Consider the following 26,941-nt stretch of genomic DNA (forward strand, 5'->3'; position numbering starts at 1 on the left):
AGGCATGAAATTACTGAATCACTATATTGTACAGTTGAAACTAATATAACACTGTATGTTAACTACACTGGAATTAAAATAAAATTTAAAAAAGAAAATTTATATACACACAACATATGATGACTACAGTTAACAATAATTATACTGCATGATTGAAAGGTGCAAGGATAGTAATTCTTTTTTTTTTTTTTTATAAACATATAATATATTTTTATCCCCAGGGGTACAGGACTGTGAATTGCCAGGTTTACATACTTCACAGCACTCACCATAGCACATACCCTCCCCAATATCCATAACCCCACCCCATCCCCAAGCCCCCTCCCCCCATTAACCCTCAGTTTGTTTTGTGAGGTTAAGAGTCACTTATGTTTTGTCTACTTCCCAATCCCATCTTCTTTCATCTACTCTTCTCCTACCCCCTTAACTCCCCATGTTGCATCTCCTATCCCTCATATAAGGGAGATCATATGATAGTTGTCTTTCTCCGATTGACTTATTTCGCTAAGCATGATACACTCTAGTTCCATCCACGTCATCACAAATGGCAAGATTTCATTTCTTTTGATGGCTGCATAGTATTCCATTGTGTATATATACCACTTCTTCTTTATCCATTCGTCTGTTGATGGACATCTAGGTTCTTTCCATAGTTCGGCTATTGTAGACATTGCTGCTATAAACATTCGGGTGCATGTGCCCCTTCGGATGACTACATTTGTATCTTTAGGGTAAATACCCAGTAGTGCAATCGTTGGGTCATAGGGTAGTTCTATTTTCAACTTTTTGAGGAACCTCCATGTTGTTTTCCAGAGTGGTTGCACCAGTTTGCATTCCCACCAACAGTATAGGAGGGTTCCCCTTTCTCCGCATCCTCGCCAGCATCTGTCCTTTCCTAACTTGTTAATTTTAGCCATTCTGACTGGTGTAAGGTGGTATCTCATTGTGGTTTTGATTTGTAGTTCCCTGATGCCGAGTGATATGGAGCACTTTTTCATGTGTCTGTTGACCATGGGGATGTCTTCTTTGCAGAAATGTCTGTTCATGTCTTCTGCCCATTTCTTGATTGGATTATTTGTTCTTTGGGTGTTGAGTTTGCTAAGTTCTTTATAGACTTTGGACACTAGCCCTTTATCTGATATGTCGTTTGCAAATATCTTCTCCCATTCTGTCAGTTGTCATTTGGTTTTGTTAACTGTTTCCTTTGCTGTGCAAAAGCTTTTGATCTTGATAAAATACCAATAGTTTACTTTTGCCCTTGCTTCCCTTGCCTTTGGCGATGTTCCTAGGAAGATGTTGCTGCGGCTGAGGTCGACGAGGGTGCTGCCTGTGTTCTCAAGGAATTTGAGGGATTCCTTTCTCACATTGAGGTTCTTCATCCATTTTGAGTCTATTCATGTACGGTGTAAGGAAATGGTCCAATTTCATTTTTCTGCATGTGGCTGTCCAATTTTCCCAAAACCATTTATTGAAGAGGCTGTCTTTTTTCCATTGGACATTCTTTCCTGCTTTGTCGAAGATTAGTTGACCATCGAATTGAGGGTATGTTTCTGGGCTTTCTATTCTGTTCCATTGATCTATGTGTCTGTTTTTGTGCCAGTACCATGCTGTCTTGATGATGACAGCTTTGCAATAGAGCTTGAAGTCCGAAATTGTGATGTCACCGACTTTGGCCTTCTTTTTCAATATTCCTTTGGCTATTCGAGGTCTTTTCTGGTTCCATATAAATTTTAGGATTATTTGTTCCATTTCTTTGAAAAAAAAAGGATGGTACTTTCATAGGAATTGCATTAAATGTGTAGATTGCTTTAGGTAGCATAGACATTTTCACAATATTTGTTCTTCCAATCCAGGAACATGGAACACTTTTCCATTTCTTTGTGTCTTCCTCAATTTCTTTCATGAGTACTTTATAGTTTTCTGTGCATAGATTCTTAGTCTCTTTGTTTAGGTTTATTCCTAGATATCTTATAATTTTGGGTGCAATTGTAAATGGGATTGACTCCTTAATTTCTCTTTCTTCTGTCTTGTTGGTGTAGAGAAATGCAACTGATTTCTGTGCATTGATTTTATATCCTGACACTTGACTGAATTCCTGTACATGTTCTAGCAGTTTTGGAGTGGAGTCTTTTGGGTTTTCCACATATAGTATCATATCATCTGCGAAGAGTGATAGTTTGACTTCTTCTTTGCCGATTTGGATGCAGTTAATTTCCTTTTGTTGTCTGATTGCTGAGGCTAGGACTTCTAGTACTATATTGAATAGCAGTGGTGATAACGGACATCCCTGCTGTGTTCCTGACCTTAGCGGAAAAGTTTTCAGTTTTTCTCCATTGAGAATGGTATTTGCGGTGGGTTTTTCATAGATGGCTTTGATAATATTGAGGTATGTGCCCTCTATCCCTACACTTTGAAGAGTTTTGATCAGGAAGGGATGCTGTAATTTGTCAAAAGCTTTCTCAGCATCTATTGAGAGTATCATATGGTTCTTGTTCTTTCTTTTATTAATGTGTTATATCACATTGATTGATTTGCGGATGTTGAACCAACCTTGCAGCCCTGGAATAAATCCCACTTGGTTGTGGTGAATAATCCTTTTAATGTACTGTTGAATCCTATTGGCTAGTATTTTGGTGAGAATTTTTGCATCTGTGTTCATCAAGGATATTGGTCTGTTGTTCTCTTTTTTGATAGGATCCTTGTCTGGTTTTGGGATCAAGTTGATGCTGGCCTCATAAAATGAGTTTGGAAGTTTTCCTTCCATTTCTATTTTTTGGAACAGTTTCAGGAGAATAGGAATTAGTTCTTCTTTAAATGTTTCATAGAATTTCCCCGGAAAGCCGTCTGGCCCTGGGCTTTTGTTTGTTGGGAGATTTTTGATGATTGTTTCAATCTCCTTACTGGTTATGGGTCTGTTCGGGCTTTCTATTTCTTCCTTGTTCAGTTGTAGTAGTTTATATGTCTCTAGGAATGCATCCATTTCTTCCAGACTGTCAAATTTGTTGGTGTAGAGTTGCTCATAGTATGTTCTTATAATTGTCTGTATTTCTTTGGTGTTAGTTAGTTTCATTCCTGATTTTATTTATTTGGGTCCTTTCTCTTTTCTTTTTGATAAGTCTGGCTAGGGGATTATCAATCTTATTAATTATTTTAAAGAACGAGCTCCTAGTTTCATTGATTTGTTCTATTTTTTGTTTGTTTGTTTGTTTGTTTCTATTTCATTGATTTCTGCTCTGATCTTTATGATTTCTCTTCTCCTGCTGGGCTTAGGGCTTCTTTCTTGTTCTCTCTCCAGCTCCTTTAGGTGTAGGGTTAGGTTGTGTACCTGAGACCTTTCTTGTTTCTTGAGAAAGGCTTGTACCACTATATATTTTCCTCTCAGGACTGCCTTTGTTGTGTCCCACAGATTTTGAACTGTTGTGTTTTCATTTTCATTTGTTTCCATGAATTTTTTCAATTCTTCTTTAATTCCCTGGTTGACCCATTCATTCTTTAGAAGGATGCTGTTTATTCTCCATGTATTTGGGTTCTTTCCAAATTTCCTCTTGTGATTGAATTCTAGCTTCAGAGCATTGTGGTCTGAAAATATGCAGGGAATTATCCCAATATTTTGATACTGGTTGAGACCTGATTTAGGACCGAGGATGTGATCTATTCTGGAGATTGTTCCATCTGCACTAGAAAGGAATATGTATTCTGTTGCTTTGGGATGGAATGTTCTGAATATATCTGTAATGTCTATCTGGTTCAGTGTGTCTTTTAAGGCCTTTATTTCCTTGTTGATCTTTTGCTTGGATGATCTGTCCATTTCAGTGAGGGGAGTGTTAAAATCCCCTACTATTATTGTATTATTGTCGATGTGTTTCTTTGATTTTGTTAATTGGTTTATAGAGTTGGCTGCTCCCTTGTTAGGGGCATAGATATTTAAAATTGTTAGATCTTCTTGTTGGACAGATCCTTTGAGTATGATTTAGTGTCCTTCCTCATCTCTTATTATAGTCTTTGGCTTAAAATCTATTTGATCTGATATAAGGATTGCCACCCCTGATTTCTTCTGATGTCCATTAGCAGGGTAAAAATTTTTCCACCCCCTCACTTTAAATCTGGTGGTGTCTTTGGGTTTAAAATGAGTTTCTGATAGGAAACATATAGATGGGTTTTGTTTTTTTTATCCATTCTGATACTCTGTGTCTTTTGATTGGGGCATTTAGCCCACTAACATTCAGGGTAACTATTGAGAGATATGAATTTAGTGCCATTGTATTGCCTGTAATGTGACTGTTATTGTATATTGTCTCTGTTCCTTTCTGATCTACTACTTTTAGGGTCTCTCTTTGCTTAGAGGACGCCTTTCAATATTTCCTGTAGAGCTGGTTTGGTGTTTGCAAATTCTTTCAGTTTTTGTTTGTCCTGGAAGCTTTTAATCTCTCGTTCTATTTTCAATGATAGCCTAGCTGGATATAGTATTCTTGGCTGCATGTTTTTCTCATTTAGTGCTCTGAATATATCATGCCAGCTCTTTCTGTCCTGCCAGGTCTCTGTGGATAAGTCTGCTGCCAATCTAATATTTGTACCATTGTATGTTACAGACTTCTTTTCCCAGGCTGCTTTCAGGATTTTCTCTTTGTCACTAAGACTTGTAAATTTTACTATTAGGTGACGGGGTGTGGACCTATTCTTATTGATTTTGAGGGGGGTTCTCTGCACCTCCTGAATTTTGATGCCTGTTCCCTTTGCCATATTAGGGAAATTCTCTCCAATAATTATCTCCAATATACCTTCTGCTCCCCTCTCTCTCTCTTCTTCTTCTGGAATCCCAATTCTTCTAATGTTGTTTCATCTTATGGTGTCACTTATCTCTCAAATTCTCCCCTCGTGGTCCAGTAGCTGTTTGTCCCTCTTTTGCTCAGCTTCTTTATTCTCTGTCATTTGGTCTTCTATATCGCTAACTCTTTCTTCTGCCTCATTTATCCCAGCAGTGAGAGCCTCCATTTTTATTGCACCTCATTAATCGCTTTTATTTCAACTTGGTTAGATTTTAGTTCTCTTATTTCTCCAGAAAGGGCTTTTATATCTCCCAAGAGGGTTTCTCTAATGTTTTCCATGCTTTTTCTGGCTAGGACTTTGAGAATCGTCATTCTGAACTCTAGATCTGACATATTACCAATGTCTGTACTGATTAGGTCCCTAGCCTTTGGTACTGCCTCTTGTTCTTTTTTTTTGTGGTAAATTTTTCTGCCTTGTCATTTTGTCCAGATAAGAGTATATGAAGGAGCAAGTAAAATACTAAAAGGGTGGCAACAACCCCAGGAAAATATGCTTTCAGAAAGTGGTTGATTTTCTGTTTCTAGAATTGTTGTTCTTCTTCTCTTTGATCTCCCATTGGATTTGTAGGTGTTTGCAAGCTTTAGATAAGCTATCTAGCTGATCTCCTGCTACCTGAAGTAGTCCCAGCCTGCTACTTCTCCACCATCTTCTGCTTTGAATCGCAAGGATAGTAATTCTTAAAAGTACTCATCACAAGGCAAAAAATTAAAATGATGTAAGGTAATGGATGTTACCTAAACTTATTGTGGTAAACATGTCTAAATATATACATATACCAAAAAAAAAAAAAAAGTAAATTTCCATAGTGTGTTCTAAATAGACATATTTATATAGTAGTTACTAATATAATGCTATCACAAATTCTTACAACTTTTTTTACAAGTTCTTACAAGTTAAAACAGTATTTATTTTTTATTTTTCTTCATGGAAGAATACTATGATACTATTACCCTGATGTTTAAATTTGAAGAATCTACATTATGGGAATTCTAAGAGGAAAATGAGCAAGTAAATATTCTAATAAAAAAGATGAAATATATTCAAAAGACCCAGACTACCAACCATAAATAAATATATATATATATATATATATATATATATATATAAAATAAAGCAAATAAATTAATTACATATCAATAGAAAAGCCTAGTTCTCAGTACATTTCTTTTTAATGAAAGAACTATTGTTGGGACATAGAATGTTAAAATATTTCTTTACTATTCCTCACCTGATATAAGTTACCATCATCTTAGTTCAGAAAACAGTGATTTTGAACAAACTATGGATTTTCCTCCTTATGTTCACAGAATACCAATGATAATAGACAGGAAAATTTATGCCATGTGTTTCTGTTAATTAAGCTCCCTTGCTTGTAAGCCATTTCAAGAATAGAAGAGAAATCTCAATTCAGGAGTCTCCAGATATTATTAACTCATGGTTAAATCATTTCTATTACTTTCATAAATATTATTTTTAATTTGCAAGAGCTCTTTTATTTAATAAATAGTTAACAAATACAATAGATTCTCCTTTGATACTGGTACCCCAACTAGGGCTCTGGGAATTTTGCCCATATATTTATTTACATATATATATATATAAAATTATATTTGCCCTATACTATATAATTATATATAATGAAACTAATATGACACTCTATTATATATATACTAATATGACACTATATTATATAAAAACTATAAATTACATATATATTATACACACACACATGCACAGAGGCAAGCTTGGACCTAATACTATTACCTGAATTCTTAAATGGATATATAATTAATTGGCACTAATACTGTGTATTTGGGCATGCTGGAAAGCAATACAGGTTATTAGAATTCTGAGTTCCATTGATTCCGAAGTGAATTACATTTTCTTGGTGGAAAACTGAGCTCTTTTGGATATTTGTATGAAATGAAGAGCCAATCATTCTCTGGCCTCTTTTCCTTCACTAGGAGGGTGCAGCAGGGTTCTTGGAGCAACACTGTGGGTTTTGCTACATTTGGAAGAAACCCTTGCTATCTTCTTTGTGTCCCAGCCCAGTCTAAAATGACTCAGGGAGACTGGTGCTATTACATAAATGAGTAAATGAGTATGCAATAAGTCTTCAGACTTTTCAGAAGTAGTGTGGAGACTAACTTAGATGATAATGTTCAAGTTAGAAAATATCAGGTTAGATGGAGTCAGTTGACAGTTTTTCTTATTACTTAAACTTATTTGCAACAAAAAGGAAGTAAAGATTTTAAGTTTTCTGTTGTTTATCAGTTTTGGCTCATTCATACACATTTATGTAATAATGGTCACATAGTGTTTAGGACAGTTTTTTGGGGAAAGGGTAAAGTTTGAACACAAATAGGGTGTTCTTATAAAAATGTAATCATGAAATGAAAAATGAGCTGAATTACTCTACACCCAGAGTAAGAGTGAATTAGAATTTAAATTCTGCAATTCCTAAGAAAATACATATTTTTTAAATATGAGAAAAAAATCAAAATTTTTATTCTCAGCACAGTTATTCCATGTATTTATTTATTTATTTATTTTAATTGGGAATGACATATCTGTGGCAGTATTGGGGACATTAGTAAGATCTCTAAAGCCTTACTTCTCAACATGTAGCCCAAGTTCCACAACACTAACAATTGCAAGTTTATTAGAAATGAAGAATTTCAGGACCCCCTCTAGAACAGTTGAATTAAAATCATTTTCCAATATCTGCAGATCATTTAAACATACAAGTAACTATGAGAAGCACTATTCTGAGGGTCTTAGTCTGGCCATAGTTGATGCTATCCTGAAATATGGTAGAAACAGATAAACTAGCAAGTGAGTATCAGCTATTGAAACAGAAGAATTGATAGATTTCAGAGACAAGTTTACTTAGAAATGAAGTAGCAGCAATTGTCACTGATTCAGCAGTTCAGTGGAAATAACTTATAAAAATGACAGTGCATTTTTTAATATAATAACAACAAAGAACAAAAATAGGATAAACTTTGAATTACAGAATACTCTGTGAAGACATAATCCAGATATTTTAAAGCTGTTTTTGTAATGATAGCTGGGCTCAAGATATAAATAACAAGGTAAAAATGAAGCTTCAGATCATTCCCATTGTGACTTCAATTGGTAATTTCTTGTTTTCTTTTCGTCCTCAAGTATCTTACCAAATCCTTCCATTTGTGAAAACATCCTGTTATGCTTTGGAAGATGGAGTCAATATTTTCCAATTAAATATTTCCCAAACACATGACACTGTGCTGAAATTACGACCAGCTCTACCTAAAGGCCTACTTCAAAGTTGGCACCTAATTTATGAAGTGACTGGGACTTCTCTAACTCAAGATGATCTGCGTATCATATTCCTCTTATCAAAGAAGATGTATTTAATGGTTTTAAAACAAAAAAGCTAAATATATTATTTTTAATATCCTTTTTTAACACATTTTTATGTGTTTCCATTTCATAGCCGCTTATTTCCTTATTGTCTCACCATGACTAAACACTAATTTATTAAATCTTTACTGATCCTGTCATTTAGCAGAGGCAAGGTTGGCATTAGATACACAGAGAGGAGAAATCAATAGTATGTGTCTGTCAGACTATGACAAATAAAAATTCATTAATTTTATTAAAATACAATGGCTATAAGAAAGGTACACAAGCTACTATTTGTGTATATGTAGCATCTCTGGGGAAACAAGAATGGGTTAAAAGTGTTTTAAAAATATATATCATAGTCTGTGGCTTGTGTTTTTATATTTTCCCAAGTATTTTTCTCCTTCATGTTATCTTTCTCTCTCTTTCTCTTCTCTTTTTTTTTCCTGGCACAGAAACATAGTAGACACTAATTTAATACTATGAGTAACTGACAACCAAATTATGTCCATATGTTCTATTAAAAATAGAAAAATAAAATTAAGATTATCTATTTGAGAATCATCATTTGTTAAAATCAGGTTGTTACAAATGATCTTTATTTGCTCTACTACCTATTTAATCAAAAATAGTGACTCAAGAAGGATCAGTTAATATTAGGAGTTACCCTTTGTACAGATAATTTCAAACAGGGCATCCTTTCCTTCCCTGATATTCTTGGGAATTCTCATCTTCCCCCTTTCCTCCATTCTACAGCACATCCTACTGTGTCACCTCAAATACCTATGCCTTATCAAAATCTAGACTTCCTACAACTCTAACTAAAGGAGTAAGATCTCTCACGGTTGAAATGAGGTGCTGAAGAATGACTAAAGGCACTAAAGACATGATCCTTTTTCACCTCATCAATGTCAGTTCTTCCATTCATGGCCCATTTTGGTAGTTCCCCTTTTTCCACTCTAAATTTGTCAGTGACATTGAATGTGCAATATGGAGCAAAAAGAAGTATACTGTTGAAGCCACAGCTCGATCATGTTTCTCAAGCCAGAATGTAGGAAACTGGCGAGTAAGGTCGATAGCGGACGCAATCTTAATTGTAAGTGCCAAATATCATTTATTTTTAATTTATTACTGGTTGGTTCAGAGCCCATGCCCACTTTGTATATTTTAAAGTAACAGGTATTCTGACCATGGTGGAATTAAGCAAAGCAATAGTTCTGATAGTTAAGGTGAAACACATTTCCCCCCTCTCTAGTTTATATTTTGCAATTCCTCTAAGAGTAAAGGAATACCTTATTAAAATTTAGTAGGATCCATAGGATAACTGAAATGTGAGCTTCAGTACTGATAAAGACCATGAAATGTTTCCAGTTGGTACATGTAGGCAGAAGTTAATCTAGAACCTGTTGTAAAAGGATAAAATTTAATTAGCACTCTTTTATCTAGTTGTAGAAATTATTTAGTAAATTTTGGATTTCCAATAAAGTTTGGATTTTCAAGTTGGTAAACTGTGGGCCTCTGTTAGGGATTTTTGTTTGTTTTTCGGTTGTTTCTGGCTATAATTTGAAGGAATCCTCTATATCCTCCTCACATAAGTTTCTTCCTCTAGACAGTTACAAATAAGACATAGGTTTAGGACTCTTCCAGTACAATATTAATTTTATTGGGTTTAAGGACCCAAGACTGAGATTGGGTTTGATTAGCCTTAGCTGCGTCAAGAGAGCACCATGGGGTATTAGGCCCTCTATCTCAGACTATATGGATTTTTCTTTTTTTTTCAACACAGACAAAGGAATTTTTGAAAGTTATAGTGTATCATCTGTGTCATCTGTTTAGGAGTGTGATCTTCAGCATGCTACAGAGTGACTACTCTTCTTCCACCTGAACAACCACTGATGGGCTTATACATTACACAGTCTTTCCCTTAAGCAGGCCTTATGATGGTGGCCAGTTCCAGGTTAAGACACAATCAATGGTCACGGATAAAAGTCATTCCAGCTAGAGGCAGTTACGACTTATGTTAGAATTAAGACAGATGATTCAACCTCAGACACACAGATAGTTCCCAGACAACACACAAGGACTACAGCCATTTTAAGGAGGCCTCTCATTCCATACTACTGTCCTTAAATGTCAATTATCATAAACTTTCAACTTAGGTAGCTAAATCTATATGGGAGATGTTGGAGTGTTTAACAAATGCAGCATAATGCAACACAACTCGAAGCACAAACCATTTTCAGCAGCTCAAAGTGAAAACTTGCCAGTAGACAACAAAACCAGTTATAAAAACAAAACAAAACAAAACAAAAACATTAGAAGAAAGACCCCCCCCCCCCCCCCCCCCCCCCGCAGCCGGGCCCAGCCCGACCCCATAGTGGTGGTCATTGTTTGGTCATCTTCCTTACAGTGTCAATTGTTTTATTCACGCCACAAAGGTGGGATGTACCCCCCCACCATACATATACCACATAAACTTTGGTTAGATATTAAGCCCGATTATGCCACATTCAATTCAAGTATTGTTTAAAAAAAAATTAATAGTCTTCACCACACCAAATTTATTATTACAATGGTACCAGCTGGAGGTGCTCATGGTGGCATCACACAGGAGTCCCCACCTTCTAGTCTCTGTCCAAAGAAAATGTGTACCTCCTCGATCTTCTCCCCATACGAGAAAATCCACTAGAGCCATTTACCTAAATAAGCTTCTTGACAAAATACCAAAAACAAACAAAGAAATAAAGAAATAAGTATGTCTCATTTTCCCTCTGAAGAAATGAAAATGAGAAAAAGAAAGGTTGGCTGTCCCATCCTCTCCCCTACCCCTACCACCTAAATAAGTACCTGCTAAGAAGCATTTCTATTGTTTCCGAAGTCTTGAAATCATTATCAAAGGGTAGGACATCAAGAATTAATGCTGTGCATTGTGATGGCATGGATCAGGCCCCAGAAAGCTGTCAGGTGGAGCATCGCCTGTCTGGACTGTGTTGATGTGTGGTGAGGAGAATTTGAGAGCTTGCTGTGGTCCATCAGCCACATGGAATCTCGGGCTGGTGCTACATGGAATCTCGTCCGGAGTGGGGTGGACTTCCAGAGGCCTGTGGACAACTTGTCCAGAAAGTTGCCCAAAACAGGGTACCTTCCTTCAAGCCTTTGTGCTTAAAAGCATAGGTCACTGCCTGACTGGGGCAGCCTGCATTGTCAAAGGGGTCTCTGGGCAGGATCTGCCAGTGATTAAACACGCACAAAGGAAAGGCCTGGACAGCCTGCCTGTGTTAAACCTCAGGTTGTCTGTCAGTGAAGCCAAAGGACTCATTGATAAGCAGGCGCATACAAACATGGGGATACTGGCCACCTTGGACTCTTCGAAGATGTGGCCTCCCCTTCCTTTTGAGGACACTACAAAAGCCACCAACCATTTGTCCTGGGTATCAGATCTCTACATGGCACAAGGGCTCCAGCAGTCTTGCCCAGACCCTCAGCACTTGCGTCGGAGGCGCGCTGGATGACGTCAGTGTGCAGCGACATACTGGGGAATTGGAAGTGCACATCACGTACGTTCTCCTCACATAGTGCCACTCTTCTTGGTGGCCTTCTAGATCTCAGCCATCACCCTGACTTAATCTTGTTGAAATACTGCACATCTTTGGTGATACCGATGAGGGTGTTGGTGCATGTGTTATTGGTCAAAAACACCAGATCTTGCAGGTCTCAGGCATGTATTAGTACTTCTCAGCTAGTAAGTCATGCGTGGCTTGAGCTTGTGGTGGGTGGCCTCTTCAGTCTCGTCAGATGCCCTCGGCCTGACGGTCAGGGAGGGGCAGTGCCTTCACGTGCAGCCCATATGCTTGTTGGCAGACTTGGACAGACAGAGCAGTTCAGCTCCTGGCTGACAGTTTCATGGTATGAGATGATTGGGTCAGATTTTTTGATGGACTGATCCTCCGGTCCTTCAGGTGGATCTTTAGGTGCAGCTCACCACCCCTGCAATGATATGCTCCTGCCATTCCACGATGATGCACTGCACCATGGGGTGCAACTTGGCAGTTGTTTCAGACCCTCCCCCTCTACAGCAATTTTGACAACTGGACTTTTGACAACGTTGAACTTCATCACCTGCATGTGGGAGTGCTCCAAGGTGCTCCTCTTCATCAGAAACTGGTCAGCTCCCACAATGTTTCTGTGAGGTATGTCCTCAAAGCTCTTATCATAAAGGTTATTCCCTGGCTCCCTTCAGGTACAGATCCTCTTTCTTCCCAACAGTGTAGTTGGGAGCATGTATTGTGATCATTTCACAGTATTACAAATATTGAATCACTATGTTGTACACCTGAAAATAACATGATGTTATTTGTCAATTGTACCTAAACAAAAAATGATTTCTTACCAAAAACAAAACAAACAAACATACCCAGAAAAAACAAAACAAACAAAATAAAAAATAAAACAGAAAGAGAGAATATGAAAAAGGTTTATTACTCACCTAATAGAGCTTTGTTTAAATATAGGGGAATCCCCCAAGCAGGTCCAAAAGTGGCACTTGGAAAGAACAGAGAAAAGAGACTAGTTTGGCCTTTATTGAAATTAGGGGATTGATTTGAGTGAGTGTTATTTTGAATGGGCTGGGATTTGCATGATTTGAATTTCCTACTTTTGCCAAAGGAGGGAGTAGGAAGTCTTTCTAATCAGCTTAGCCAGTTCTGGGGCAGAAGGGGTAGGGTTTGAAAACTGTCCGCAGTTAAATGTCACAAATGAAGTCTATTAAGATGCCAGAAGAGTATGGTACTTAAGGATCTTTGCAGCTACTTCCTCTTCATGAATTATCTTTGATCCAATGTAACAAAATATTGAAGACTTCTTTTTTCTAGAATTATGGCTGAAGATGAGGATATAATGTATCATTATCTTAAGTTCTTAACATTCTAAATTCAGAGAGCCACCAGAAATTGGAATTATTGAGAGCTTCCAGTTAGAGAAGGAACATGTCAACCCTACTTGTCCCCCTACCCCTCACAATTACTATAGAATGAATATTGGAAAAACAATACAGTGTTTGACATTTTAGAGAGATCGCTGTTCATGGAAAATCTTCCCACTTTGAAGACATAGAAGGGGACTCCATGAGATTTCTTTCTAAAGATTGGTAAATTCTTCAAGAAGAGGAAACAGTTTTCATTCTTTGTTTATATATCTTCTTAGAACAAGGACATGCTTATATGTTCCTGTGCTAAATGAACAGAAGAAAGGAGAATTGGAAGGAGAGAAAAGGAAAGAGAGAGAGGGAGAATATGTATGCATGTATATATACATGTATGTTTGTGTATGCCAAGCTGTAAGACATAGAATGAGCAGAAGCACTTTCTCTAAGTGTTCAGGAGAAGCACCCGGCAGGGTCCCACCAGACCTAAAAGAATAAATACAGTTGGGGAATATCATTTTGCCATTACACCAACAGATTTGGGGAATGAAGGGACAAAGGGGACATAAGCATTAGAGGAATGCAGTATGAAGTTCATCAGTTAAATGCCAACTAGAAATGAGGCCAAACCTACAAATTAAAATATGCCTAGGAGACTACACACAAATACGTCGTCATCATGGTGTGTTGGAGCTCATAGACAGGGAATATAACATTTATATCCAAGCAAGGAAAAGAGTGCAGTCCTGCATAAGGAAATAAGAAGATATTGGACAGTTTCCCTTTCCCTACTCATGCCTCAGCACCCAAGAGGAGGAGGAAAAGGAGAGTATAGAAAAGACAGACCATAATTTTCTCTCCTCAACTCTGTCTTTCTATAGCCCAAGGTAAGATTAATATATGCTACAGGTGAGAAAGGTGAGAGAGGAAAATTTACTGTTGAGTTTGAGAGTAAAACTTTAACTTGTATCAAGTCAAAGTCTTAAATGGGAAAGTGAGATCAGTCCAAAAACTACGGGAGACCAGAGAAGGTTTTTATTTATTTATTTTTTTTTTAAGATTTTTATTTATTTATTTGACAGACAGAGATCACAAGTAGGCAGAGAGGCAGGCAGAGAGAGAGAGGAGGAGGAGGCAGGTTCCCTGCCGAGCAGAGAGCCCGATGCGGGGCTCGATCCCAGGACACTGGGACCATGACCTGAGCTGAAGGCAGAGGCTTTAACCCACTGAGCCACCCAGGCGCCCCCAGAGAAGGTTTTGAATCTGTTTTTTTTGTTTGTTTTGTTTTGTTTTGTTTCATTTTGCTTTGCTTTAGTGAACTTTTAGCAGGAAATTTTACCAATATAATACCACTTGAGGATTGTTATTAAAAAAATTAAAAAAAAATTATGCCAGATATTGTCACATAACTGGATCATTCTGAGACTTCAGATCTCAGTGTAGGTGTTATATCCCTGTGGGGCTACCACTGAGCATCATTTTTATGTGTTTTGAACCCTCAGTTGTGGATGGTTGAGTTGAGAAAGTACAGTAGACAAATGGAATTTGAAGGTCACTGTCCTCTCTTTTGTGTGTGTGCATGTAATTCACATACAGTTATCCAGATATGTTTATTATAGGAAATGTGATAACTCTCACCCATGGGATGGTTTATACACTAAAAATAGGGTTCAATAGACTAAAAATTAAGAAATGTCAATATTTGTTAAAGAACTGCTCACACAAAAATGAGAGAAAGCACATTTAAAAGTTGCAGGTGGGACCAGAATACCATGGAGTCCAACTCAAAGAAGGAAGGGAAGCGTGAAGAGTATCAAATCCAGGGGGAAAAAAAAATCCTAAAATAAATACTAAAATGTTCCATTGAAGGTAGCATGTCAGAGATCTGAATATCTTAGCACAAGCTATTTCTGTAACATTTATAGAGAAGTAGTTTGAATAATGAATGGGTGTGGAGAAAAGTTGTTGAACACCAGCCATGGGAAAGTGTAGACATCCCTGTATGTGGTAACAAATGGTCTTGTAAAACACGAACAGAAAATTAAACAAATGAAAAATATTTTATCTACCTAATTTTAAAAATTATGTCAGCTGGAAAAATGTAAAAAATGGGTATCTCTATGAAAAATAGTTCTTACCTGTTTTGCAATTTATGACATCATTTGATGATGCCAACTGTGAGAGCAGTGGGGGAATGCTACCTGAGTCATCCTCCAGATTTGGGAGCTGGGTGACTGTACAACCTATGGAAGACATTTCTCTTCTCTGGATCTTAGCTCATGAATTTAATCAATTTTCATTAAACCTCTAGACTTTACATGTTTATTTTACTCACATGTCCACAAATAATTCCTATTCACACACAATATGGGAGAAATAAACCACCTGGTTTATAATCAAAAACCACATGAAAGCTCTAACTTTGGGCAATTGACTCATGCTCTAGTGACTCAGTTTCCTTGTTAAGTATGTCAGAGTAGTAATTATAGTCTCTCCATAATGTTGTGATGAGGATAAATGATATACTATACATAAAAATTTTCACTGAGTGCCTGGTATAAGGTGATTGCTTAATAAATGCTATCTATTATTATAATTGCACATAATTATAAAATGATATATATTACATATATGTAAACATAAATACATGTGAGTTATTATACATACACATGCATATACATATAAAGAGAGATAAATATATCTATAGCCCTTTCTAGTTTATGTGAACATATATTTCTTTTAAAATATTTAGCAACTTTGAAGTTTATAAAATCGTTTTTCACAAAATCCGTATGTGTAGATATGAAGCTCGAAAAGTAGAATTTCTAGTTCTCAAGGATTCCCACAAGAGTAGAAAAAGATTCTTTTCATGACTGGAAAAATAGAAGCACTTTTAGACAAATATGTACTGGAGACTATAATCCACTTTCCTTTCCTACCATGGCACCGACAGCATTATGAGCCAGAAAATTGTTTGAGCAGCCACAGAAAAGGAATTACAAATCTGGAGGTTTGAGAGTTGTATAAAGCAGATGTAAGGTTAATTTGCATGGTTTAGTTCCCTCCCAGATTTTTTCAATATATTTCAATGGCTTGAAACTCCGAAAAACTGATAGAAAATAAAAAGGTTTCTATAGGCTGTATGATTTCTTGCTGACTCAGCTGTCTGAAGGCAAAGCCAATTACTATGGCTTGCATTTTCTTGTGCAGAAACCAGAACATATTCATGGTTAAATAGAGCCATTAAATATTTAGGGGAGGGAAAAAGTTTTATGAATTGAGATGATAACAGTGAAAAACTATGTGTGGATATTTTCCTCTTAAACAACAAGAAAACATTTTTCTAAGAGTAACTTGAAAATCTCAAGCATGAAATATTATTTGATTTAATATCAATTCAATAATCTTTTTAAATGTTGATTTTTTGGTTGGCATATAAGAAAAAAAAGTCCTCTGATATAAAGCTAAATTTTATCCTTGGAGTAATAAAAGAACCAATATGGTCTTCTGAACAAAGAACTAGCTGAAGAATTGGGATTCTATTTTTGGCCTCACCAGTGACTTGCTCAGTGACCTTGGACATATCACTTAAATGGCTTTGTGCCTCAAAGTTCCCAGCTGTAATATAGAGATTATAATGCCTGCCCCTACTTCATGGGACTGTAGAACTATTTCAGCTGAGTTTGTTTAAAACACCAAAGGCTTTGAAACTATCAGAAATAACGGTTAAATTCAAACAAGTCTGTATTTTATTAATTTCTTTTTACTGTTTGATTTGGTTTTCTTGTAGACTTATATAATCCTTTTCCTACTAAAATAAATCACTGGGATAAAATTAATAGGTGGAGATTTTCATTGGATATTAAGGAACAATTTTAACAGTGAAGGGAAATTAAGAATACACTTCTGAGATCAACTGATATAATTTCTACTCCTTGGCATATTTAACTCATGATTCAAAAGAGAATTGTATTATGAACATGTAACTTAGAACTTCTCACTAAATCTGTAATTGGCAATTTTCTTCTTATTTCAAGCCTCTTCACAATTACTCCCCATGATTTCTTTCAATCAAGATTTTCTCATAATGTCCCTATAAATGCACTGATAATCCATCTTCATCTCTCCAAATCCAGAAGACCTATTAAAGCCCCGCTCAAATGCCATGTCCTTCTAGCTTCCTTCCCTCTTCATAACACTATTTGTCATCTAATAAGGAGTTCTGAGTAGTAGGAGGACGCGATAAAAGAAACAGTTCGTTATTGATGTTCCTGCTGCTTTGTAATCTCTTACAATTATAAATACATTTATACAAATATATATGTATACAATTATTATTTTTCAAAATTATTTTGTAAAAGAATTTTGAAAAGTTCTTGAACTCCAAACTAGAACTCCTTACTCCAACCACAGACATCTTATTTGCTCTGCTCTCACAATACTTCTTAGAGTCTTAAACTTTTGCACTGTATTACAAAACATAGAATCAAGGTACATTCAACATTTCTCACCTACAAGTGGATTAGTCTCAAACTAATCATCCTTCCTCCTGTCATATCCCTCAGTCTATTCAGTGCCATACTTTGTTTTTTATGCTTTTTTATATATATTTATTTTTGTTGTTGTTGATTTAACTTCTTAAAATGGTCTCCAATGTAATGCTGAAGTGCTTTCTAGTGTTTCTAAGTGCAAAAGCCTACGATGTGTCTTACAAAGAAAATACATGCATTAGATAAGCTGCAAGAGTTATAGTGCTACTTGCCATTAGTTCAAAGCTAATTAATCTACAATATATATTAAAGAAGATGTCTTTAAACAGAAGCGCATAAAACAAGGTTATATACTGATCAGTTAATAAAGATGATGTGAATGGTTCTTAAGAATATTACCTTGCATTTTCCCTAGGAGTGGTGGTTCTGTATTTGCTATTTTAGCATGTGTGGTGACTTTCTAGAACATAGCTGTCCACCAATAATAAGAAATGACTGGTACCTATTTTATTTATATACAAACACACCTTTGGCCATATTTTTAAAATCTCCCTTTCAGTTCCACAGTAGTACCTGTCTTGTGCACATTTCCGGCTTTATTGTCATTTCAATTATAGACAAAAATTTGGCCAACTTTAAAGATTCAGTTTCATATTCATTGTAATGTCCACCTCCTTCTTTCCCACAAAACTAGCCAGAAAAAAACTAGGTATCCCAGGAGTGAAGCTGAGGCACACCTCTTTTACTTTTCTTCTTGCCCCTCTTTGCCAAGATGGAATAGGACGTGTGGTTACTCATAGGTGTGTTTCTATAGTTTTCTCTTCTTTATCCCTGCTGCTCTTGTTAAGACTTACTGGCCATTGATACTCTCTGTGGCAGGCATCCAAATGCCGGCTCTCTTTTCATACTCAATCTTGCACTCTGCACATGCTTGTATCAGTTTACTTCAAAATAAACAGTAGCCATCATATCTTTCTTTCTTTAATCATGCCATTCTTTATATCTGTATGTGATATTCTATTATTTCTTCTTTTAATAGCTATAATGGTAATAATTAATGTTATTGTCAGATTTTTACTTTTCCTCTTTCTGGGAAAATCATAGTATTATTCTTTGCCACACCAGGTATTATATGAAGTCATGTGTTTTTGGTTCTTTCTTTCTTTCTTTCTTTCTTTCTTTCTTTCTTTCTTTCTTTCTTTCTTTCTTTTTTCTTTCTTTCTTTCTTTCTTTTAGAGTAGAAACCTCTAAGAAGCGGGCATAATTTGCCATGTTCCCTTTCACTGCCACAGCAACCTATGTCTCTGCACACAGTAGAATCCCCACCAAATTACATTCTTGAGAGAATATAATGTGGAGACAAACCCACAGTATATTATATCAAAAGTAAAGTGCTGCCTTAAAGAATAAAGAATGTGACATTATCTTATAAATTTAGCAAATTGTAGAAGACAGCTTTTTTCAGAAGTTAAAGATTACATTGGTAAAATATTTGATAAAATTATTGTTTGGAATCATTTAAAAGGAAGATTGGATAACTAAGAAATGTTTAGATCTAAATATTAGTAATGTGTTTCAGTTTGCGGTGATTTCTTTAAATATATGCTTTAAAAAAAAAAGGCAAGCTCAGAAAAAACGTGGCCAGTATGAATAAAAGTTAAAAAAAAAAAAAGAGGGTGCCTGAGTAGCTTAGTCAGTTAAGTGTCTGCCTTCTGCTCAGGTCATAATTCTAGGGTTCTGGGATCAAGCCCCACATCAGGCTCCCTGCTCAGTGGGAAACCTGCTTCTCCCTCTCTCTCTACTTCTCCCCCTGCTTGTGCTCCCTTGCTCTCAATCAAGTAAGTAAATAAAATCTTTTTTTAAAAAAAGTTGAAAAAGGGATTTCAGAAACTTAGTTACTTCAAATGTTAAAAAATTTACTGAATTAAGACCTCAGTATGAAGAGATAATAATGAGAAAACCGTTTGATTCGCAAAGGCAGATCAATGCTCAGCCTTGATAATTTCAGTCCATCAATGTGATGATGTGATGTAACTGAATGTGAAATTGGTAAAAGACGCACACAAATGACTCCTTTAAGTCAACAAGAGCTGGCTCTAGCATCCCCCTGTCTCTCATCTTCCAGTAAGCTATCTTTGGCTTGCTCTCACAATGATTGGATGAATCCCAGAAAATCAGCAGAAATATTCAATACCCCTTGAAGCCTACATACAGAACTGATACACTGTCATTTCCCATGTATTTTATTGCCCGGAGCACATCACAAGGATAGCCCAATTCATGAATGTGGAAAGAGACTCCAAATCATGATATGAGTTTCCATAAAGTCCCATTACAGTGGAAACACATTTGTGGAACCTCTGATGAATGTTACTTAAGGATGCAAAAAGGAAAGATTTTGATTAAGAAAAGAAAATTAAATTGTAGTAGTCATTTTTTTATTATAATGTTTCATTTACAACCATATGTATTCACATATTCCACTTTTAACATAATACTTCAATTACAATATGTATTCCATCTTAGCTGTGAGAGATGAAGAAATTTACAAAATTTCATTTCACCCATTAATCATCTGCTAGCCATTAAAATTAGTTTTGTAATTATTGTTATATTTAGTTTTTTTTTTAAGATTTTATTTATTCATTTAAGAGAGAGAGCACAAGGAAGGGAGGAGACAGAGGCAGAAGGAGAAGCAGGCTCCCTGCTGAGCTGGGAGCCTGACATAGGGCTTGGTCCCAGGACCTGGAGATCATGACCTGAGCAGAAGGGAGACACCCAACCATCCAAACTACACAGGAGCCTCACATTTTTAGTTTTAAAGGCTGTCTTTAGACAGATTTGCTTTGGTAACAAACAACCTCCAAACTTCAGTGACATAGAACATTACTTTAGTAATTTTAAGTACATTTACTTTTAGTCCACAGCTATATCTATGCTCCATGTGTCTTTCCATTTTGGACTGTGATTGAAGGAACAATCTCTGCTTGGGACATCTATTGGCAAAAGGAAAAAGCAAAATAGCTGATAGAAACTTAAAGTTATCCTTTATATTCAAGTGTGTTATAAATCATATTTGCTCATGTTCAAATTGCCAACTTATCATCTAAAATAATAACAGTAATAATAATAAAATAAAAAAGTGAAATTACTTCTATATCATACACTAAAATATTCCAGTAAATATATATAGAGAGAGAGTAGCCACAATAAGTAACTATTTCAGGGAAGGGTAAGAGTGAGAGGCTTATAGCAGACAATGGCTCATAGAAATCCTGAAATACTTCTGGAAAACATAAAGGAGAGACTCAGTATTGGGGTAGGAAATCTTCATTAGACCATTTTTCTCCTTAGAAATTGCTCTCAGATCTTTTCCTTTTTATTCTTGGCTCCACTCTCTGGAAAATCCTTCTTTTTGCCCAATAACCCTAGACACATCTTAAAAGGACAACAAAAAGCAAGGTTATATCTACATAAACCGAGAACTCTTCATATTTTTTTCAGTGTTCCAAGATTTAATATTTATGTAGCACACCCTGTAAAATACGTGCCCTCCTTAATACCCACCACCAGGCTCACCCATCCTCTTCATATACTTTTCAAACACCATAACACTATATAACCTCACATTGCCTAACCTTTCACTATCATAACAAATAAGGATTCCATTAATTTATTTTTCTAATTTGTGAAATAAATGTATTTCAAAAGATCTACAACTGAAACTCCAGCTTCAGCTGCAACCTTATGTATATTCAGAATAAAGGAGTTTTATTAGTTTCTTAGGGCTACTGTAACAAACTACTACAAATTGGGTGGCATAAAACACCAGAAATTTATTTTCTCATAATTCAGAAGATCAGAAATTCAAATTAAATTACTGAAAAAACTGGTTTCTATCGGAGGTTCTGAGAGAGAATAAATTCTATACTTTCTCCTAGTTTCTGGTGTTTGTTGGGCATTCTTGAAATCACTTGACTTGTAGATGCATCACCCCATTCTCTGCCTTTGTCTTTACATGGTACTCTCCTTGTGGGTCAATGTCTAAATCTCCTTCTTCTTATAAAGATACCTCCTATTGGATATAAGGCTCACCTTAATCCACTATGTTCTCATCTGAACTTGATTATATCTACAAAGACATTATTTTCAGATAAGGTTTCCTGTTTGTGATCTGAGTGGATATATATTTATACATATCAAAGTAATATCAAAGCCAAAGTAATAACGAGGTAGTGTGGTGTTCATAACATATGAGGAAATAAATACATAACAACGATAACAGAATGAAATGGAAGTATATTTTTATACCATTCTTACATTTTCATGAAGTGTTTTAATATCACTTGATGTGTTGAAAAGTTAAAGATACGTATTATCAACCTGCAACCACTAAAATCACCGAATAAGTATTTATAGTTAATTGGTGAAAAAAGTGATATATGGATTCATAAAAATACTCAGTTAATATTAATTATAGCAGAAGGGAAGAAGAGGGCAACAAAGAACACATGGAAAAATTAGAAACAAATAATAAGATAATAGACTTAAGCCTTGAATGGTTAAACATATACTACTGTATGAGTCAACTAAAATATCTACCTGAAAGAAAAAAAAAAGCAAATACCCATACAAAGATTTATACACAAATTTTATAGCAGTTTATTTATAACATCCTAAAAATGAGAACAATCAAAATATGAATTAACAAATGAATGGGTGAACAAATTACACTGCATCTTTACAATGAAATACAACTCAGCTAAATAAGGAAGGGGAGAAGGAAGGAAAAAGGGAAGGATGGGAAGAAGAAGGGAGGAGAAAGAATTACTGATACATGCAACAATGTGGATATACCTTGAAATAATTATGCTATATGAAATAAGACACACAGAAAGAGTATATACTATATGATCTAAGTTAAAGAACATTACAGAAAATTCAACTAATCAAAGATGACAGAAATCAGATCAGTTATTGCCTGGGAATATTAGGGGTGACTTAGTTGGAGAGTATGATTGCCAAGGAAAGACACAGAATTTTTGTAGGTTATGGAGAGGGGCTTAATATCCTGATTGTATACATTGCTTCACAGGTGTATACATTGCCACAGCTTATCAAATCCTACACTATAAATACTTGGGCTTTATTGTAGTTAATGACATCTCAAAAAATAAAACTAGTATAAAAACTAATACAAATAGAGATATTAGCAATCTCATTTTAAACAATAAATATAAATAATAAAAATTACCTTTTAATGTAAGACGTATTTTAGCTATGCTTTTTTTAATTAGAATTCCTATACGAAAGATTCCAGAGAAGCTCAGTGTTAAAAGACACTGTGGTAAGAAGTGAGGTCTAAAACTTTGTGAGTCTGTACCCATTGTGTATACAGCTTTCTCTTAGATAATTTGAAGAGTTATGGAAGCAACAAATACAGCGCATGTTCACCAAAAGTGCATCACATATTGTAGGAGAAGACACATGCCATTATGTATATACTAATTTGTCATGGAGAAACTATAAGAAACTTCAACATATTAAGTCAATCACACCTTTGGAACAAAATACATAATTTGTTTCATTTTAAAATTTAAGAGTTCCATGGGTATAAAATCCATAGGGTATTATTTCTTACTTGTGATCCCTTTTAAAAATGCAGATATCTCATAGGTCTTCAAATTTCCTGAAATTCAACACCTTCTGCTCTGTGGAAATACACAGATACGTTCATCTTTAATTAATAGCTCACTAAAGACTGAAATTTAGTACACGTCATTTTTTATCATTTGACTTATAGAAACAATATTTCATTTATTTTATAAGTAGTCAAATTTAGGAGCACCTCGGTGGCTCAATGGGTTATGTGTTCCACTCTTGATCTTGTTTCAGATCTTGATCTCAGGGTTGTGAGTTCAAACCTTGTGTTGGGCTCCATGCTGGACATGGAACCTACTTAAAAAGAAAGAAAGTAAAAATAAATAAATAAATGAATGAATAATAAATATTAAATATATTATATTAATGGATGTATTAAAAACTATATGAGACTATTGATTCCAGGAAACAGACTGAGTTGTGGGATGGGAGGTGAGGGGGGACGGGGTAACTGGGTGATGGGCATTAAGGAGGGCACGTGATATGATCAGCATGAGCACTGAGTGATATTCTCAATTAATGAACCATTGAACATTATATCAAAAACTAATGATGTACTATAACTTGACTAACTGAATTTAAATTAAAAAAAAAAAACCTACCTCTCATAATGTATAGGTTGTAAAGATAAAGTGTTTCCCAGTTTAGGAATTACCTCCTTGTATGTCCAAAAGTTATTAGAATTAATAAATATATTTACTTCCATCAATCTTTGTTTACACCTGCATAAATCCCTATATTGCAGATACTTTATCTAGTCTTAACCTATATCTATACCTGTAAATAACCAAGTACACTGAAAATCTGAGACAAAAGAATAGCTTAAAATGTATGAACATATTTTAGTCTATATGAAATATACTATTAATTGAAACAATAGGTATTATTTGATTTTAGTTATGTGTGTATGGGGGATGCTGCAGTTAAAGGAAACATGAATTATATCCTCAAACTCTGATTCCATATAGACTTGGCTTTTTCATTTTATTTTTTTAATTTAATTTTTTTTATTTATTTCTTTTCAGCGTAACTGAATTCATTGTTTATGCACCACACCCAGTGCTCCATGCAATACATGTCCTCCATAATACCCACCACCTGGCTCCCACAACCTCCCACCCCCCACCCCTTCAAAACCCTCAGATTGTTTTACAGAGTCCATAGTCTCTCATGGTTCATCTTCCCTTCCAATTTCCCTCAACTCCCTTCTCTCCATCTCCCTATGTCCTCCATGTTATTTGTTATGCTCCACAAATAAATGAAACCATATGATAATTGACTCTCTCTGCTTGACTTATTTCACTCAGCATAATCTCTTCCAGTCCTGTCCATGTTGCTACAAAAGTTGGGTATTCATCCTTTCTGATGGAGGCATAATACTCCATAGTGTATATGGACCACATCTTCCTTATCCATTTGTCCATTGAAGGGCATCTTGGTTCTTTCCACAGGTTGGCAACCATGGCTGTTGCTGCTATAAACATTGGGGTACAGATGGCCCTTCTTATCACTACATCTGTATCTTTGGGGTAAAAACCCAGAAGTGCAATTGCAGGGTCACAGGGAAGCTCTATTTTTAATTTATTTTTTTTTAAGATTTTATTTATTTTACAGACAGAGATCATGAGTAGGCAGAGAGGCAGGCAGAGAGAGAGAGAACAGGGAACCAGGCTCCTGGCTGAGCAGAGAGCCCGAAGCAGGACTCAATCCCAGGACCCTGAGATCGTGACCTGAGCTGAAAGCAGAGGCTTAACCGACTGAGCCACTCAGGTGCCCCTCTATTTTTAATTTCTAAAGGAATCTCCACACTGTTCTCCAAAGTGGCTGCACCAAATTGCATTCCCACCAACAGTGCAAGAGGGTTCCCCTTTCTCCACATCCTCTCCAACACACATTGTTTCCTGTCTTGCTAATTTTGGCCATTCTAACTGGTGTAAGGTGGTATCTCAATGTGTTTTTTTTGTTTGTTTTGTTTTGTTTTTGTTTTTGTTTTTAAAGATTTTATTTATTTATTTGACACAGAGAGACACAGCAAGAGAGGGAACACAAGCAGGGGGAGCAGGAAAAGGGAGAAGCAGACTCCCTGCCGACCAGGGAGCCCAATGTGGGGCCCGATCTAAGAACCCTGGGATCATGACCTGAGCTGAAAGCAGACGCTTAATGACTGAGCCACCCAGGCGCCCCTCTCAATGTAGTTTTAATTTGAATCTCCCTGATGGCTAGTGATGATGAACATTTTTTCATGTGTCTGATAGCCATTTGTATGTCTTCATTGGAGAAGTGTCTGTTCATATCTTCTGCCCATTTTTTGACATGATTATCTGTTTTGTGTGTGTTGAGTTTGGGAAGTTCTTTATAGATCCTGGATATCAGCCTTTTGTCTGTACTATCATTTGCAAATATCTACTCCCATTCTGTGGGTTGCCTCTTTGTTTTGTTGACAGTTTCCTTTGCTGTGCAGAAGCTTTTGATTTTGATGAAGTCCCCAAAGTTTATTTTGGCTTTTGTTTCCTTTGCCTTTGGAGACATATCTTGAAAGAAGTTGCTGTGGCTGATATCAAAGAGGTTACTGCCTATGTTCTCCAGGATTCTGATGGATTCCTGTCTCACGTTGAGGTCTTTTATCCATTTCGAGTTTATCTTTGTGCACAGTGTAAGAGAATGATTGAGCTTCATTCTTCTACATATAGCTGTCCAATTTGCCCAGCACCATTTATTGAAGACACTGTCTTTTTTGCACTGTATATTTTTTCCTGCTTTGTTGAAGATTATTTGACCATACAGTTGAGGGTCCATATCTGGGCTCTTTACTCTGTTCCACTGGTCTTTGTGTCTGTTTTTTTGCCAGTACCATGCTGTCTTGATGATCACAGCTTTGCAGTAAAGCTTGAAATCAGGTAACATGGTGCCCCCAGTTTTGTTTTTCTTTTTCAACATTTCCTTAGCAATTTGGGGTCTCTTCTGATTCCATACAAATTTTGGGATTATTTGCTCCAGCTCTTTGAAAAATACTGGTGGAATTTTGATCAGAATGGCATTAAAAGTATAGATTGCTCTAGGCAGTATAGACATTTTAACAATGTTTATTCTTCTGATCCAAGAGCATGGAATGGTCTTCCATCTTTTTGTGTCTTCTTCAGTTTCTTTCATGAGTGTTCTGTAGTTCCTCGAGTACAGATCCTTTATCTCTTTGGTTAGGTTTATTCCCAGATATCTTATGGTTCTTGGTGCTATAGTAAATGGTTCTGCCGGCTGGCTAGGCTCCCAGCCCCTCACGGGAGCCGCCACCCAGCTGCTCTCAGGCGTGCTCGAGGCTTGGGGACCAAGACCTGGTTTCTTCGCCGCACTCTCTGGCTCAGCACCAGGGGTGGTTGTCCTTGGTCAGGAGACTTAAGCCCCTGTCCCTAACTACCCCGATTCCCACAATTTCCCCCCATGATCCTTTGCTCTTTTTGAGTGCTTTCAACCAGACTCCAATGCTGGTCCCTAGTCACAGGACACTCTCGTATTGGGGTATTACTTTCCAATGGGTCGCTTCTGGTGTCTCCCTCCCCCTTTTGTTTATCTTCTGATATCAGTCCAAAGTTCCCACTCCACTTTACCTGCCCACTGGTGTCTTCTGCCCCCGTAGAGATCCAGACGTGCATAATTCTAA

This window comes from Lontra canadensis, unplaced genomic scaffold (genome assembly GCF_010015895.1).
Source record: "Lontra canadensis isolate GAN:19392208 unplaced genomic scaffold, GSC_riverotter_1.0 scaffold80, whole genome shotgun sequence".
Lineage (NCBI taxonomy): Eukaryota > Metazoa > Chordata > Mammalia > Carnivora > Mustelidae > Lontra > Lontra canadensis.